Here is a 19,750-nt window from a genome sequence, read left to right as displayed (position 1 = left end):
CATGTGACCGCTGCAACCTGTGATTGGCTGCAGCCGTCACTCAGACTGAAACGTCATCCTGGGAAGCCGGACTGGAGACAGAAGCAGGGAGTTCTCGGTAAGTATGAACTTCTATTTTTTTACAGGTTGCTGTATATTGGGATCGGTAGTCAATGTCCAGGGTGCAGAAACAGTTACTGCCGATCGCTTAACTCTTTCAGCACCCTGGACAGTGACTATTTACTGACGTCTCCTAGCAACGCTCCCGTAATTCCGGGAGCCCCATTGACTTCCTCAGTCTGGCTGTAGACCTAGAAATACATAGGTCCAGCCAGAATGAAGAAATGTCATGTCAAAAAAGCAAGACGCATCCGCAGCACACATAACATGTGCATGACATCTGCGGACTTCATTGCGGAATTTAGAATCTCCATTGAAGTCAATGGAGAAATTCCGCCATGAGTCCGCAACCAGTCCGCCACTGGTCCGCAACAGACAGAGCATGCTGCGGACACCAAATTCCGCTCCGCAGCCTATGCTCCGCAGCGGAATTTTACGCATCGTCTAAACGAACACTTCTAAATAGAAGTGGAAGTCAATGGAGAAACAGCTCCGCTGCGGATAAACGCTGCGGAGTGTCCGCAGCGGAATTCAAGTGAAATTCCGCCACGTGTGAACCCAGCCAAACAGTTGGCATATGTTGCAAATTTTCACTTCCCCATTGAATTTAATGGGTAAAATTTGCAACCATTCTGCAGCATAAATTGACATGCTGCGGATTTGAAAAATCAGCACCGCGGATCAATTTCGCTGCAGGTTAATTTTCTGCAGTGTGCAGATGAGATTTGTTCAAATCTTATCCACTTTGCTGCTACTGTAATACACTAAGAATTTTCCAACCACAAATCCGGACAGAAAATCTGCAGCAATTTCCCTACGTGTGTACATAGCCTATACTTTAACATTACTTTTGAGTGTTTGATATCATTTTACATCTGTGCCCTTGTTGAATGTGTCAAACACGCCCCTCCTAAGATACGACCTCCACCTGTTCTGCTCTGGTGTACTGGAAATAGCATTGTGACCTTTTAGGGTGCAGTCACACGTGGCGTAATTTTCCATAGCGGAAAACTCCACTGTGGAAATATACATCATGTATTCCTATGGATGGAAACAAAATCTGCAACACATACATGGTTTAAATTTCCGTGCAGAATTTTGCCGCTGCGGAAATATTTTATGCTGCGCTTTCTGTATGTGTTGCATATTTTGGATGCGGAATTTCTTCATAGATCACAATGCTATGTGAAATTCTGCACTGAAATACAAAACACCACTACGCAGCAAATCGCTGCAAAATCCGGAAAAGGAATTCTGCTCTATGTAAGGGCAGCATATTATAACTTCATCCAAAACAGATTGACTGACTAAGTGACAGGCTGCTAGGGAGACGGAGGGAGTGCTCTCATTCCTAACTAGGAGTCCTCTGTATTCTTTCACCGCGCATGTTACCCAAATGGCACAACATTTTTGTGCCTTTTTGGATAATCGGAGTATGGACATGTAGTTGTAATAATATGTTGCACTTGAATAATTAAGAATGTTAAGCTGACCGTTCCACTTTGAAGGAACACTCCAGGAAAAACTGATACATTGTGTTATGTTATCTGTTTGGCTCTGTTCACATCTGCGCCGTAATTTCGGTTTTTCTGTTCTGTCATGGGAAAAACAAAAAATACTGGAATGCCAGCAGGGTCTGGCGGAACCCATTCACTTTAATGGGTTTTGTTGGGTTTCATAGCTGCATGCTGCGCTATTTTTTTTTCTGGGATTATTGGCAGAATCTGCAACAGAGCCTCCAAACCAGCCTAAGGCCCTGTTCACACAGTTTATTTTACGCGGAAACCACGTCGGGAAAACACGCCAAAAAACTGCCAAAAATGCCTCCCATTGATTTTAATGGGAGGCGGAGGCGTTTTTCCCGTGAGCGGTAAAACCGGCTCTCAGGAAAAAGAAGCGACATTCCCTATTTTTGGGAGTTTACATCTCTTACCTCCCATTGATATCAATGGGAGGCAGAGAAAGCATTTTTCGCTGCGTTTTTGCCCGTGGCGCTCAATGGCCGCGGGTGAAAAACGCCGCAAAAAATGCGGCAAACGGTGTGCAGGCAGATCAATATTTGCCTCAAAATTCCAGGTGGAATTTGAGCCAGAATTTTCTGACTGCAAAAAACCGTGTGAACATACCCTTAATCCTCATGCACATGACCGAGTGTGCCGTCCGTGATCCGAGGAAAGACAGGACATGTTCTATGTTTCCTCGGATCGGAGACTCGGACCATTTTTCACGGACCCAATTCACCCGCTAAAGTGAATGGGTCTGTGAAGACTAACTGGTGCCAGTCAGATGCCGTCAAAAACGGCCCGAATGGCACAACGGTCGTGTGCATGAGGCATTCGAGTTTTCATGAATCTCCCCCAATGTGTGAGCATGTTTTTAGAAATCCAGTTCACAATAATGGTAATACAATTGGTATGTTCACGGTAAATTAATGTGTGAACGTACCAAAATGTAACCGTCTGCTTACACATTCATCTTCATATTTCTAAGCCCAACAGCCGTGTTTTTCTCACTAGCTTCTCTATCGGGGCGATCCTGATTTCATTGTCCAGTCCTGTATGAATAAATAAGTCCCGCATAACTCACAAGGAGAGATAGGGAGACCGTGCTATCGGTAGCGACATTATTTACAGGGGGACAAGATGGAAAGTACTGTCTGTGCCTTCATCATTTGCAGTGAGAGACAGGGAGGCAGTACTATCTTTATATATCATTTATAAGGAGAAGCCTGAGGCAGTGCTGACTGTAACTACGATGTTTACAGGGAGAGTCAAGGAGGCAGAACTGTCTGTGTCTACGTCATTCACACAGAGACAGGAAGGCAGTACTATCTGTACCTACATCATTTACAGGGAAAGACAGAAACAGTTTTCGAGGGGTTTTCCGGTCTTTACAAACTGTGTACAGGTAGTTTTACTGCAGTAAGATTAGTCACTTACTAATGTGCTGTCTGTAGCTGAAATTTCTCTATAAGCTAGTCTCACTTGCAGTCATATGACTATGTTCCTAGTAGTCATCTCCTGCATGTGTGATGTACCGTACACTGAATAAGTTGTTATCTCCGCTGTCCCCCTCTTTGTAGTACTAGACTTGCTCTCCACGTCGCTGCAGCAGAGTATTGCAGCAGAACAGCAGAGCTGTGTCTCAGTAGCAGACAGTAGACCGCAATACCTTACACCTTGTAATAGAGGGGCATGTAGGCAGCTGTAAATATAGGCAATGTCTGTGAGCGGGAAGAGGAATCATGGGAACTGTAGTCCTTTACATACCAGCATCAAAACAACAGTACTGTACATAGATGGGAAAGATAATGAAAAGTAATTACTTCTGAGCTATGGTTGCATTATCTTGTTACCATTCAGATCGTAGGGACTTTTCTGTGTTTTTCAAAAGCTCAGAAAACCCTTTTAATTGCATCAGTGTCTATGCAGGATTTATGTATTTCCCTAACAAGAAGACCAATACATTAAAGTGAAACCTAACCACAGAAATGGTTATCACTTTGCTGTCAGACGAGTTGTTGGTATATAATGGCCCCTGCCGCTGTAAGGCCGAATTCAGACAAGCCTATAGCTTGTCCTTGTAATAGCCGTTTTTTAATGGCCATCATGCATGTATTTTAATGGGACCGTTCACATGGCCATTGATTTAACGGACCGTGTGAGGGGCCCGTGAAGAAATAGGACAAGTCAATAAACTCAAGTCTATGAGGGATCTGTCAAAACGGGTCCCGCACTGGTGTGACTCGGACGTAAAAAAATAAAAGCAGTTTTTCACGTCAGCGTTTGCATTTGTTCGTGTGAATCAGGCCTGAGTGCAATACTATATGTATCTACAGCATTTACAGGAAGAGACAGGGAGTACATTCAGAAATGGTTGTCACTTTTCTTTCCAGATGAGCTGGTGCCCCGCTACTGCGCTTATTGTGATATAAAAATAATGCAAACAAAAGGGGAAAAACTCTTCAGGACCATGGGGAAGGAAGGGATGATAATACAGATGGAAAAAACATTGCATGAGAGACAATAATTAAAGAATGAAATGAAGCCTAGACTCAAGTTCTCATTTACCATCTCTTAGGCCCCATGCACACGACCGTATTTTTTCCCACCCGTAAATACTGGCGTAAATATGGGTCCGGTGTCACCCGTATTTACGGGCACGTTTTTGGCGGCAAAATAGCACTGCACTAATCTGCAGCCCCTTCTCTCTATCAGTGCAGGATAGAGAGAAGGGACAGCCCTTTCTGTAATAAAAGTTAGAAATTCATACTTACCCGGCCGTTGTCTTGGTGACGCGTCCCTCTCTTCACATCCAGCCCGACATCCCTGGATGACGCGGCAGTCCATGTGACCGCTGCAGCCTGTGATTGACCTGTGATTGGCTGCAGCGGTCACATGGCCTGAAACGTCATCCAGGACGTCGGGCCGGATGTCGAGAGGGACGCGTCACCAAGGCAACGGGCGGGAGACCGGACTGGAGGAAGCAGGAAGTTGTCGGTAAGTATGAAAGTCTTTTATTTTTTACAGGTTTATACTGATCGGTAGTCACTGTCCAGGGTGCTGAAAGAGTTACTGCCGATCAGTTAACTCTTTCAGCTCCCTGGACAGTGACTATTTACTGACGTCGCTTAGCAACGCTGCCGTAATGACGGGTGCACACATGTAGCCACCCGTCATTACGGGAGCTCCATAGACTTCTATGGACTGTCCGTGCCGTTATTACGGCCTGAAATAGGACATGTTCTATCTTTTTCAACGGCACGGGCACCTTCCCGTGAGAAAACGGGAAGGCACCCGTCGCCAATAGAAGTCTATGAGCCCGTTATTACGACCCGTAATAACGGGAGTTTTTACGGTCGTGTGCATGAGGCCTTAGTGAAAGTGTACGCATTTATGGCTCTGTTTTCCCATAGCAGTGGATATGACACATTATGTTACCAGCCAACAGATACTTTCTTGTAAGATTACCATTTTAACCATCAGATGTAATAACTGATCTGCAAATAGGAAAGAAAAGAACAATAGTTTAACTTTTGGGTAATAGTCTAACTAACAAGTTCTACTTTATTTTTCCACAAAGAGCGCCACTGTGGTGCACTGGCTGTGTCTGGTAGTGCAGCTCATCCCTATGCACTTGAATGGAGCTGAGATACAATACCAGGCACAGCTCATGGAAAAAAGTGTCAACCCACTGAAAAGATGTTCTGAATCAGATGCAATACTATGAATGAATTTATGATGGAGGTCTTCTTTATGTTCTTATATTTTGAGTACGTCAGCTTGAGGGTATGTTCACACGCACTGTTTTCAGATGTAATTCGGGCGTTTTACGCCTCGAATTACGCCTGAAAAAACAGCTCCATTACGCCTACAAACATCTGTCCATTGCTTTCAATGGGTATTACGATGTTCTGTTCCCACGAGGTGTCATTTTACGCGTCGCTGTCAAAAGACGGCGCGTAAAAAGACGCCGGCGTCAAAGAAGTGCCTGTCACTTCTTGGGCCGTTTTTGTAGCCGTTTTTCATTGACTCCATTGAAAAACAGCTCCAATAACGTCCGTAAAATACACCGCGAAAAACAAGAGTTTTTAAAAAAACGTCTGAAAATCAGGAGCTGTTTTCAGGCGAAAACAGCTCCGTAATTTCAGACGTATTTTGCTACTGCGTGTAAACATACCCTTAGGCTTGAACTATACAGCAAATTTACACTTAAAGAGGCTCTGTCACCAGATTTTGCAACCCCTATCTCCTATTGCAGCAGACCGGCGCTGTAATGGAGATAAGAGTAACGTTTTGTTTTTTCAAAAACGAGCATTTTTGGCCAAGTTATGAGCATTTTTATATTTATGCAAATGAGGCTTTCTTAAGTACAACTGGGCGTGTTTAAAGTTAAGTACAAGTGGGCGTGTATTGTGTTCGTTACATCTGGGCGTTTTTACTTCTTTTACTAGCTGGGCGTTGTGAATAGAAGTGTATGATGCTGACGAATCAGCATCATCCACTTTTCTTCGTTAACACCCAGCTTCTGGCAGTGCACAGACACACAGCGTGTTCTCGAGAGATCACGCTGTGACGTCACTTCCTGCCCCAGATCCTGCATCGTGTCGGACGAGCGAGGACACATCAGCACCAGGCGACAGAGGCTACATCGACTTAACTGCAAACGCCGATGCTGCTGCAGAATCAACTGTAGCCTCTGTCGCCTGGTGCCGATGTGTCCTCGCTCGTCCGACACGATGCAGGACCTGGGGCAGGAAGTGACGTCACAGCGTGATCTCTCGAGAACACGCTGTGTGTCTGTGCACTGCCAGAAGCTGGGTGGTAACGAAGAGAAGTGGATGATGCTGATTCGTCAGCATCATACACTTCTATTCACAACGCCCAGCTAGAAAAACAAGTAAAAACGCCCAGATGTAACGAACACAATAAACGCCCACTTGGACTTAACTTTAAACACGCCCAGTTGTACTTTAGAAAGCCTCATTTGCATAAATATAAAAATGGTCATGACTTGGCCAAAAATGCTCGTTTTTGAAAAAAAAACAACTTTACTCTTATCTACATTGTAGCGCCTATCTGCTGCAATAGGAGATAGGGGTTGCAAAATCTGGTGACAGAGCCTCTTTAAAGGGAAACTGTCAGTAGGATTGGAACCACTAAGCTACCAGCATGCCGTTATGCAGCTGGGGTTTAGCTGTACAAACATGTCTACCTTAAAAACAGACATTTAGGGAACAGTTAGTAAAGTAAATTATGACTAGATGAGACCGGTAGCGGCCTCTGGCGCATGCACATTGTGCACTTAAAACTGAGGACAGTACTCTGCGCATGTGCAGTGAAGCAAGGTGTACTGTCCTCGGTGTAATGTGCGCAATGTTTATCGCCTGATGCCGCCAGACTCTTTACCCGAACTCCTTTCGGTAAGTTGTAATTTACTTTACTAACTATTCCTTAAAGGGAATATGTCGCTAGTTAAACAGTTAGTGTATACATGATTAGACATTGTTAGAATTTCTTTAATTTTTTCACAAGTCAGGAAATATTATAAATTAAATTCTAATTTATAACATTTCCCTGTGCTGGTCACTAGAGGGAGCAATTCCCAAAATTGCAGCATTGGCATGTGGTAAAGCAACCTCATTGCTTTATGCTGCAAATTTGGTGTAAACACACACGCTCTAGTGAGCTCACAGAATCCCCCCTCCCTTATCCTGGCTAGTGCCAGGAGAAAGGAGGGGGATTGAATGTTCAAGCCTCCTACCCTGTGTGCCGCCATTTTTTGAGCGAATACACAGTGTAGTAGGCTTACATACAGTGGTAATCACACACTAAAACACGTACATACACAGACATAACTTACCTGCTCCTGCCATCGCCGCTCCCTCAGGTCCGTCCGCTCTGTCTGCTCCCTCCGCTCCTAGTGCTTGCTTCAGAACACATGTCCGGAAGCCGCGACCGGAAGTAGTCATCTTACTGTCCGGCCGCGGCTTCCGGTCCACAAGAAAATGGCGCCGGATGTCGCTCGGCCGAAGACCTTCCATTTGGACTGTGTGGGAGCGGCGCATGCGCCGTTCCCACACAGACGGCGTACACTATAGTGAATGCGAACGGCTCCCGTTCGCATTCTCTATGGGGATGTATGTGCCATATTCCATCTCTGTATGTGTCGTTAATCGACACATACAGAGATGAAAAAAAAAATGGCAGCCCCCATAGTGAAGAAAAAGTTAGAAAAAAAAAAGTAAAACACAAAACACACAAATAAATAAAAAAATGTTTAATAAAACACTAAAAGCAAATTGATCGAAAAAAAAATGTTTTCGCGACACCCTTCCTTTAAACGTCTGTTTGTGAGGTAGGCAGGTTTGGAACAGTAAACCCCAGCTGTATAACGACATGCTGGTGGTTTAGTGGTTACAAACCTACTGACAGGTTCCCTTTAAGCTGGCTATACACTATAGATTTTGAAAGCCCAAAAAAACAAAGATTTAGTGGATTTTCTGCCGACAGTCGACGCCTTTTTGTGAAACAAATGAGGGTGACAGCTGCCAAGCAGAGGCAGATATTTGTGGAAAAGTTGTTCTCCTGAATTATATTTTCTCAGTTGTTGTTGGGTGCTGTTGTTACAGATCTGCATCCCATTAATGGAAGCCCAAACTCAAAAAAAGATCAAGGCAGAGATCAATTGGCGATTTTGTTGTTTTCAGTTATGAAAACGACAAATTCCACACACAAACCATGAAAGACAAGTCATTCAAAAAACGTCCGAAGTAATTTACCAGCGCCTGTCTGCCCTTTCCGTTTTGAAGGAGGAGCCGCAGGGAAACACAGGCTAGGTGGGCATTAGGGGTTTTTGTTTTAACCACAAACATCTAATCCAGTCATTAGATAAATGTTGGCCAACCTCAATGATTTCTGATATTTCGACAATCTTCTGTGTATGGGGGCAGCGGACTGTCACCCAGTATCTGCTGTTAGAGAAAACAAGGTTCAGGCCTGATCCTTTTGTTTACTCTGAGACAAGCGGCATCAGACATCTAAGCCACTTAAAGGGGCACTCGCATATCGGCCATTTATGGCATCATCCACAAACCCACAACTATCTCTAGAACAGAGCCCCCATACCCCGCGTCCTACCTTTTACCGAAGGGCTCCGGCAACTGACGTATTAGGTGGACGGGTTTCCCGGAAAAAGCCAAGTGCGTTTTGCTACATTGTTTCTGTAACAACCATAGAAGTAAATGGGAATTTGCGAGTTACGGAAATAGCATAGCTTGCTGTTCTATGCTGTTTCTATAACTACCATTCACTTATATGGAGGTTACGGAGACAGCATAGCAAAAATCTGCTCAACTGTTTCCACAAGACCCGGCCACCTCATAAGCCAATGGCCAGAGCTTAGCGACAGCAGGAGAAGGTGGGACAAGGGTCAGTGGGCCTCTTTCTAGAGAAAGGTGTGGGTCCCAGAGGTGGCGCCCACGCCTATAGGACATTTATGGCATGTCCTGCAGATATGCCATAAATGTCTGAGATGGGAATACCCCTTTACAACTCGTCTCCCTATGGCAATAAACATGCATATTGCCAATACGAGAGTGTATGTTCATGGACTTTATTGTACGAAGCCCTACGAGCACTGGCCAACACGCTACCATCATATAAGTAGATTAATGCGAGGCTTTTCAGTGCAGTGGGGCTGCTACATTATAAAAACTACCACAAATCATAATGGTATCCTTTGAGCAATGAGAAAATAAGAAAATGAGTCAAGCAACTAATATTAGGATAGACTGGAGAGGTGCCAACCAGTTCAGCGGTAGGCCTGAGGAAAGGGTGTTGTGGTAGTCTAGCCACAATGTGATAAGTGCATAGAAAACATTTTTTTCTTTTTTCATTGAAGAGATGAATTCTGGGATTTTTTCGAGGCTGGATGTGGTGAGGGTGTGAATGTGAAATTACGACATCCAAGTTTCTTCTGAATTTGTTAAATGTCCATCTCCCTTTCCTGAAATCTGAATTCTAGCACCAAGCAGTCCCTCAGAAAATCATTAGTCCTACTACTACAATGGCATTTTTTATCTAATAGCGCTATAGAATCTTTCCTTCATATGGGATTTTGTTAAACGCTAAATGTGCGTCTATAAAGGTATCTGCCCCCTTTCTGTGAAGGGCACATCCTTCAATCCGGTGACGGTCATCCACAATTCATGCAATTCTGCGGCAACCTCTTCTTGCTGTATAAAATCCAAGCAGAGCACATTCTCTCTTACTGCCCCCTCACACCCCCATACATGTCCTCCTTCCCACACACCCCCACAGCCATCCTCAGGGTTTTATACCCCCCACCACGCTCAAGCAGTAGTCGCCACGGTAACTGTGTGATATACACACCCGCAAGTGTGCAGCCTTGTAAGTCAGCGGCCTGTGCAGTTTATATAATCTCCATGTACAGTGTTAACAAAACAGAAAGCGTCCTTGCAGGTTACATCTTTGTATAGATGCAGAAGGCTGATGGCACACACAGCATCGTGCCCACACACATCCGTATACATGCAATGCCTGGGATTCTGCAGCAAATCGCTGGTCTGCAATGCACCATGTACACCAGCACTCAGGAATACAAGGCTGTGTGGTCCAGGGGAGGGGGTGATATACTCAACAAGAAGCCATGGAAGAGATAATCATGTTTTATGCAGAAAGTATATTACATAGGTAAAACCATAGAACCTAGAATTGAAAAAAGGAGTTAGATTCCCCCCCCCCCTCCCCCCAAAAAAAAGATCTACAATGCTCAAGCAGTGGACAGTTTTCATGGTAGTAAACACAGAAAAAAGTTTGCATCAATTTTTATAAAACCCTAGTTACACCCTTGATAACCAAGGTCTATGTGACTATAAATGAGCATGCCATATTTTACCCTCAGGCAGGAGGCGCCAGATATGAATTTATAATCACTGTACAAGGGTACGGAAAAAATAGGACACATTTTTTATTTTTTTATTTTTTGAAGGACCTGTCACCATTTCTGACGTGTATGTTTTACTAAGTAATTGTATTCCCTATGAAATAACAACTCTGGGGCACCATTTCTTAGAACTCTACGTGGTGCTGTTCCTCTGTTATTCCTCTTAGAAACGTATGAATAAATTGACAACTGGGCGTTTTTAGCTGGGGGTGTGTCCCTACCCAGTCTGATACTTTCAAATCAGTGCTGACAAAGTCCGAGTGTGTGGGGACACACCCTATTGACAAGAGAATGGTAACACCCACTTGTTCAATGGTAACACCTAATTTATTCATATATTTCTAGGAGGAATAATAGAGGAACGGCACAACACAGAGTGATAAGAAAAGATGATCCAGAATTGTTATTTTATGGGAAATACAAATAATTACAAAAATAGACATGTCAGGAGAGGTGATAGATACACTTTAATCCAAATATTACATTGCAGTATCCAATGAATCCACAAGGATTTGCTCTGAATACAGCAATAGCGGGTATCTGTATTTTATTGAAGTTCTTAAGGAGATATAGGCCTAAGTAATAAAGGAAACTTAAGGTGTATTTCAATATCATTTATTGATATATAAATCCAACTTGTCAGAAAAGTCACATTCTTGAAGTCCTTGTTCTTTATATGGGAGGCAGGTGTGCATATAATGTACTGCTTGTTTTCTAGTCCCTGGTGAAGTATGGCAATATAGTCATGATGAAACGCGCAGGACTTATAGTGATCATTAAAAATATGCCCCAAAGAGTATATTCTTTGTAAATGGAAGTTAAAAGGTAACTAAACTTTCAGAAACTTCTGACATGTCAGAAGTTTGGATCGGTGGGGGTCTGAGCACTGAGACCCCCACGATCGCTAAAACGAAGCGGCAGAAGCGCTTCAGTGAGCGCTGAGCCGCTTGGTTTCTGACTGGCTTTCTTCGGAAAGCCGATGTAATGGTGTATGGATTCAATAGAAAGTCTATAGGACCATACACCGTTACGTCGGCTTTCCGAGAAAAGCCGTTCAGAAACCAAGCGGCTCAGCGGTCACCTGAGTGCTTCTTAGTTTTAGCGATCGTGGGGGTCTCTGACATGTCACTATGGTGTGTCAAAAGTTTTCTGAGCGTTTAGTTACCCTTTAATGGTAGACAGATTAAAATATAAGATTTGCACAGAATACCAAGTAGACATTATATCATTTATTGCTGGCCTTTTGTGCATTTACACTGAGCAATTATCGTTACAATCATTCGGAAATGAAAACATCATACAATAACTGCCCAGTTTAGGCCTTTAGATCGCCTACTCCTTCCATCTTGACTCTCTTTACTAGTTGTGAACTACAAATGCAGACAGTTTAATTGTAAGACAACTTTGAGAGTGTTGTATAGTATAGTGCTGAGGCTCTCTACACCTCTCTCCCCCTGGTATTTCCCTCACTGTTAGTATTTGATATTTTCAGGCGTAAACGAGGCGTATTATGCCTCGATTTACGCCTGAAAATACGGCTCTAATACGTCGGCAAACATCTGCCCATTCATTTCAATGGGTTTGCCGACGTACTGTGCCGACGACCTGTAATTTACACGTCGTCGTTTGACAGCTGTCAAACGACGACGCGTAAGTGAGCCGTTTTTCATTGAATTCAATGAAGAACAGCTCTAAATTACGGCCGTCATTGACGCCTCGCAAAATGCGAGGACGAGTAATTACGTCTGAAATGACGGAGCTGTTTTCTCCTGAAAACAGCTCCGTAATTTCAGACGTAAATGCAGTTTATGTGTGCACATACGCTAAAGGTGGACATTCAGATTAGATAAAAGTTGACGAAAGTGGATGATTTTGATCAAAACATTCGATCGTTGGTAAAAAAAAATATAAGTGAAACGATCGCTACAACCGCTTGATGGCCAACAATTATTTTTTAAAAACTGGTTGGCCGGGTTGGAAATTTTCGTTTGAGTATTGAAAGGAGTTAAATGTGTACGGGTCACTCGTGTGACCACATACGATCGCTCTGCAAATGACAATCCAAAAAGGAGAGTAGAAGGGGTTGTCACTTCCGGCCATACATCAACTGCTAATTTTCGTTTTCCAACATACATGTATGGGCACATTGCCTGACGAAAAATGTCAATGTCATCTGAAATGGGGACGTTTAGGGTATGTTCACACGGCCTATTTTCGACCGTTTTTCAGGCCGTAAACGCCCAAAAAACAGCTGGAAAATCGGAAGCAGAACGCCTCCAAACCTCCGCCCATTGATTTCAATGGGAAAAACGGCTGCGTAAAAAAACGGCCACGAAAAAGAAGTGCAGGCCACTTCTTGGGACGTTTTTGGAGCTGTTTTTCATAGACTCTAAAAAACGGGAGGGCTCAAAAAACAGCTCCGTATTTTCAGACGTTTTTGAGTTTGCGTGTGAACATACCCTTACTTAACGAATATTCGTTGAACCATCAGTGGTTTGAAACATCCTTCTAAGCATTGGAGGGACATTTCACTCATTACAATTATCGTACTTACCGTACATGCCTTTATTTTAAAGAAAATTTGTTGGACAAAGAACATTTACAACTTATCGAATGGTAACAATAAAAATGGCTGACAAGTATGAACAGAGCTGAAGAATTCATCTTTCTAGATGCTCTGATATGACACAACTGGTAGACAATAAGGTCTCCGGGCATATAGCAGAATTACTTTTAGGCCAGGAACACACACACGCACACACTCTGTTTTGATGCAGTTTTTGGTTCAGTTTTTTTTTTTGTTAAACAAAAGAAAGGAGATTAATCAGTCTTTTCTTTATACATTTCCTTCCTTTTGAATCCACTTCTGGCTTTGGCTCAAAAAAACAGAGCCAAAAGCTGAATCAAAACTATGTGTGTGATTCTGGCCTAAGTGGAGGATATGGTACTGTACGAAGGCACCATACATGAAAAGACGAAGGGCCTACAGCCCCGTAATACTTAGGGACACAGTGTACCCCTTATGGACTCAGGCTTTGTGCAAAGAGAACTTCTCCTTTTGACCTTATCAAGGACCAGAAACTACAACCACATTATGTAGGTATTCTTTAACTACTTGCCGACACAGGACGAGAATGCTCGTCCTGAGCGGTGGGTACTTCACGCATTAGGACGAGCATTCTCGTCCTGTGTGACAATCGTGTCCGGGCGCAATCCGGAGCGGGCAACAGCTGTAATATACAGCCGCAGCCCCGCTCTAACGGCGGAGAGAAGCAAAACCTCTTCTTTCCGTCTTTAACCCCTTGAATGCCGCGATCAAATCTGATCGCGGCATTCAAAGTAAATAAGAGGAGGGGGGACTGCCCTTTGATCGCGTCACAGGGATTTTCCAAGCCCATAACTTGTATGGCCAGACAGCCTAGGGTCCATTGAAGGACCCCAGGGCTGTCTGACCATATTTCCTGTTGTTAGGGCATACTTAGGTATGTCCTACCAACTGCCTGTGTAGAATCAGTACACAGACTAATGTACTGGCATATAGATATATGCCAGTACATTATAGTTATAAAATCTAAGTTAAAAATCCCTCCATGGGATTAAAAAAAAAGTTTAATTAATTAAAAAAACTACTAATGTTAAATAAAAATAAATAGTAAAAAAAATACATAGAAATACACATTTTTTACAATAAATAAACTCCCAAAACATTAAATAATATACACATATTTGGTATTGCCACGACCGTAACAACCTGTACAACAAATGTTTAACACTATTTATGATGATTGGTTTATGGTGTAAAAAAAGAAAATAATAAAACTGCAGTGGAACTGCTTTTTTCTGCATTTTCGCTAAAATAAACATTTATATAAATTAAACGACAATCTATTTCTACCAAAAAATGGTACCTACATAAAGTACAACTTGTCCCGCAAAAAACAAAGTCTCCTATAACTACGTAATACAAAAAATAAAAAAGTTATGAGCGTCGGGATGCAAAGAGGGAAATAAAAAAATAATTGTCCTTAAGGGGTTAAATCATATGAAGAGGTCAATAATAATAAAATAAATGTTCAGGATGATCGGATATAGAGTTATCAAACCAATACATGTCTTCATGTCTTTTGACTTAGGCCTCATGCACACGGCCGTGCCCGTAATCACGGTCCGCTATTGCGGGCACGGCCGGCCAACGACGGCAGCCCGCATTTTCGGCCCGTTCATCCATACAAAGTATGGGAGCACGGCCAGTAAAACGCAAAAGATAGAACATGTTCTATCTTTTGCTGTACAGTTCTACGGCACGGACACCTATCCGTAGCGATACGGAAAAGTGTCCGCGGCCAATAGAACTGAAAGGGGCAGTAATTGCAGACCGTATTACGATCCGCAATTACGGAGATTTTTTACGGAGATTTTTTACCGGCGTGTGCATGAGGCCTAAGAACTATTCTACTACTACTAATGTAACAACTACCTCTCACATAATAAAGAGAAGTCCCGTCAGCACAGCTCTACAAACCAAGTCTAGGTGCAGTGTTGAATCTCCAATTCCTAAGAAATCAAACTTTTTTTAAAACTATCGTCCACAACAAGGGCATAAGGTCTTATGAGATAAAAGCTACATCACTTGTAGAGGGAGAGGAAGAAGTAGAAAATGATCTAATCCTTTCTTCATCTTCAGACCTCTTCATTATGTGAGGTAGTCCACTATTCAATTTCTTGAGGCGATATCCGGGATGGGCCATCCAGCGCAATACCCAGAGTCGGTATGGGGGGTAGACAAGCTATCTGTGGCCATAAATGAATGATCTGGGATCTAGTTGCGGTACGTATTAGGGTTCATGCACCTGTCAGATGTGTCATTGGAGCCTTACAGCAGTGTACGGAGGCCGCATGGACTGCATGTGTGCCGTCATACAGGCTCCATCAGGTGGCTTATTGTACAGAGCTATTCTCCACTAACAATGCTTCTAGGTGAGAATACCTCCATAAATACGGCATGCCCAATTTTTTTTGTATGAATCCAACAAAAAATTCATACTTTTGCCTCCATATGAAAATCGGAAGCATAGGGAGATACAGTAAACATATCTCCCATTTATATCTATCTGGATTGCTGTAGCTAAAGGGAAGTGCATTTTCTTTTCGTTTAGAAACCTAATCATGTGTAAGCCCAACTATACGGCTTCTTAAAGGCAAGAATATTTTGTCCCTTAAAAATGTCTTGTACAAGATGGTAATAACTGCATATTGCTCCGTGAGAAAAAGGAACTCCCCATGACATTCCTGGAAACAATTTGACAATCCTTCACTTTGGCACAGTTAGTTGATAAAGGGAAAAAAGGAAATAATAATGACTGCTGAAAGTCCCAACATTGTGAATGAAGTATATTCACAGAAAAAATACCTAAAAACCAATGTAAGAACATTCCACAGACCCAAACCCTTAAAGGGGGTTTCCCATAATCAATATTAATCACCTACCCACAGAATAGGTGATAAATATATGATCAATGGGGGTCTGACTGCTGGTACCCACACTGATCCCAAAAACGTGCTTACCTGGCCGCCCCTGTGGGTGCTATCGCCGGATGCAGCATAGAAATTAATGGAGCGGTGGCCGAGCATGAGCAGCAACGCTCCATTTATATTAGGCGCACAGGGACGGCTAGGTAAACCTTTTCTTGGGATCAGTGGGGGTACCAGCAGTCAGACCACCACATATCAGATATTTATCACCTATCCTGTGGATAGGTGATAAATATTGATTATGGGAAAACCCCTTTAACTCTTCCCTGTCCAACACAAACTAATGCAGTTAAAGAGGCTCTGTCACCAGATTTTGCAACCCCTATCTGCTATTGCAGCAGATAGGCGCTGCAATGTAGATAAGAGTAACGTTTTTATTTTTAAAAAACGAGCATTTTTGGCCAAGTTATGACCATTTTTGTAGTTATGCAAATGAGGCTTGCAAAAGTCCAAGTGGGTGTGTTTAAAAGTAAAAGTCCAAGTGGGCGTGTATTATGTGCGTACATCGGGGCGTTTTTACTACTTTTACTAGCTGGGCGTTCTGATGAGAAGTATCATCCACTTCTCTTCAGAACGCCCAGCTTCTGGCAGTGCAGACACACAGCGTGTTCTCGAGAGATCACGCTGTGACGTCACTCACTTCCTGCCCCAGGTCCTGCATCGTGTCAGACGAGCGAGGACACATCAGTACCAGAGGCTACAGATGATTCTGCAGCAGCATCGGCATTTGCAGGTAAGTCGATGTAGCTACTTACCTGCAAACGCTGATGCTGCTGCAGAATCAACTGTAGCCTCTGGTGCCGATGTGTCCTCGCTCGTCTGACACGATGCAGGACCTGTGAGTGACGTCACAGCGTGATCTGGCAGAAGCTGGGCGTTCTGAAGAGAAGTGGATGATACTTCTCATCAGAACGCCCAGCTAGTAAAAGTAGTAAAAACGCCCCGATGTACGCACATAATACACGCCCACTTGGACTTTTACTTTTAAACACACCCACTTGGACTTTTGCAAGCCTCATTTGCATAACTACAAAAATGGTCATAACTTTGCCAAAAATGCTCGTTTTTTAAAAATAAAAACGTTACTGTAATCTACATTGCAGCGCCGATCTGCTGCAATAGAAGATAGGGGTTGCAAATTCTGGTGACAGAGCCTCTTTAAGCCTCTAAATGGCTGACCTATGATAAACTTTTTTAATTTACAAAAGTGAAAAAAAAAATATGCCTACAAAATGATGTCCTTAAAATTATCCATAAATAAATAGAATTAAAGGGGAAGTCCATTTTGTATCGGACTCCCTAATGAATCTGTTTTTTTATTATCCTGCTAAGCAGTCGCCCAGATATCACATGATTCTCAGATTCTTCTGGTTCTGGTTTCATTTATTTTTTTACCTGCCCCTGTGGGATACTTACAGCAGCGTCTTGTATACTGCATGTTCCATAGTCTTGTACCACACTTACTTTGCCTTCCACCTCCAATGTGTGCTTTACAATTTTGTCCTAGAGGATTCTAGTGTGCAGTAAGAAGAATACAGTGGACTAGATAGGAGAGAGAACCCTGCCCATACAAACTTACAGTCTATAAGCAATATGGCAGCTGTTTTCTTGTAAGGAAATTATATTGGAACAGTAGCTGTGGGGAGCCAGAGTGGTGGATTAGAGTTTGTGTGGGAGGGAACATTACGAATAGCTAGGGCCGGTCTTCGGGGTATGCGACCTGTGCCATTGCACAGGGCGCATCACTCCAGGAGGTGGAAGGGGGCGCTGCGCTGGCTCCCTTCCCCTGCTTGTGTTTCAGAAGCAACCCGGGCCCGTCGACTGAGCAGCTGCCTTTCCGCCCAGACGCTTCTTCTCTGTGGCGTCGCTACCGTTGTAACAGCCATAGCGGCTGCTAGCAGCGACACTGGGCATGAGGGCACCCGACTGATGGCCGGCGCCGCCGCTGTGGCTGCTACAACGATAGTGACACCACATTGACGCAAATACAATTGAACACTATAGCAGAGCAGGACGGTATCGCCCTGCTCTGCTATCTACTAGGCCAGTGGTTCCCAACCAGGGTGCCGCGACACTCCTCTGAACCACTGCCACGGCCGTGCTTTCTCTCCTCCTCACAGCGCAAAGTGCATGTGAGGAGATTTTTTTGTAGCCCCCTTCTAGATAGCACCCCCCACCTTTCCGCCACTGTAGCTCCCTGAAGGAGCGGAATCACCGTGGCAGAGGATTCCGCTCATAGACTTAGCGCTTGATGTCTGTCCATATATCGACAGTGACATCAGGGGCAACTCCTGAAGCTGAAGTCTACAGCGTTGCCGGCGCGGTAGCAGGTGATTCAGCTCCAGGAGAAGCCCCTGACGTCACTGTCCATAAATGGACAGAGACGTCAGGGGCTTCTACAGGAGCGGAATTCCCGGCCACAGGGGGATTCCGCCCCTTCAGGCAGCTACAGTGGCGCTATCTACAGGAAGGGGATGTGCTATCTACAAGGGGGCTGTGTGGCACTACCTACAAGGGGGCTGTGTGGCACTATCTACAGGGGCATCTGTGAGTGGTGGGCTGATGGTAACTTTACTGTGAGTGGTGGGCTGATGGTAATTTTACTGTGAGTGGGGGGGTGATGGTCATTTTACTGTGAGTGGGGGGAGGATGGTCATTTTGCTCTGAGTGGGGGGCTGACGGACATTTTACTGTGAGTGGCGGGATGATGGTGATTTTACTGTGAGTGGGGTCTGATGGTCATTTTACTGTTGATGGGGGCTGATGGTCTTCAAGTTTTTTCCACCTCTGAGCTCCAATTGAAATTAATAAGACGCAGAAAATACCTGCGGCGCTCCTTTGGTGTGCTTTTTTGCCTGCGTCTATTGCATTACCTTCAACGGCTTAAAAAGACCGCAAAAAAGTCAAATAATACTGTTAATTGCAAAATCTGCCCCAAAATTCCTGAAGGAATTTTGAGGCAGATTTCTTTCTGCCTTACAAAAAATGCTGTGAACATACTCTAAGGCTGGGTTCACACGACCTATTTTCAGACGTAAACGAGGCGTATTATGCCTCGTTTTACGTCTGAAAATAGGGCTACAATACGTCGGCAAACATCTGCGCATTCATTTGAATGGGTTTGCCGACGTACTGTACAGACGACCTGTCATTTACGCGTCGTCGTTTGACAGCTGTCAAACGACGACGCGTAAATTGCCTGCCTCGGCAAAGAAGTGCAGGGCACTTCTTCTTTGCAACGTAATTTCAGCCATTCTTCATTGAAGTCAATGAAGAACAGCTCAAGATTACAGGCGTCAAAGACGCCTCGTATATTACGAAGAGCAGCATTTACGGCTGAAACGAGGCAGCTGTTTTCTCCTGAAAACAGTCTGTCTTTTCAGACGTAAATGGCTGCTATCGTGTGAAGATACCCTAAGGCTGGGTTCACACGACCTATTTTCAGACGTAAACGAGGCGTATTATGCCTCGTTTTACGTCTGAAAATAGGGCTGCAATACGTCGGCAAACATCTGCCCATTCATTTGAATGGGTTTGCCGACGTACTGTGCAGACAACCTGTAATTTACGCGTCGTCGTTTGACAGCTGTCAAACGACGACGCGTAAATGGACTGCCTCGGCAAAGAAGTGCAGGGCACTTCTTTGCCACGT

This window comes from Rhinoderma darwinii, chromosome 3 (assembly GCF_050947455.1).
Source record: "Rhinoderma darwinii isolate aRhiDar2 chromosome 3, aRhiDar2.hap1, whole genome shotgun sequence".
Lineage (NCBI taxonomy): Eukaryota > Metazoa > Chordata > Amphibia > Anura > Rhinodermatidae > Rhinoderma > Rhinoderma darwinii.
This window is presented reverse-complemented; position numbering follows the sequence as displayed.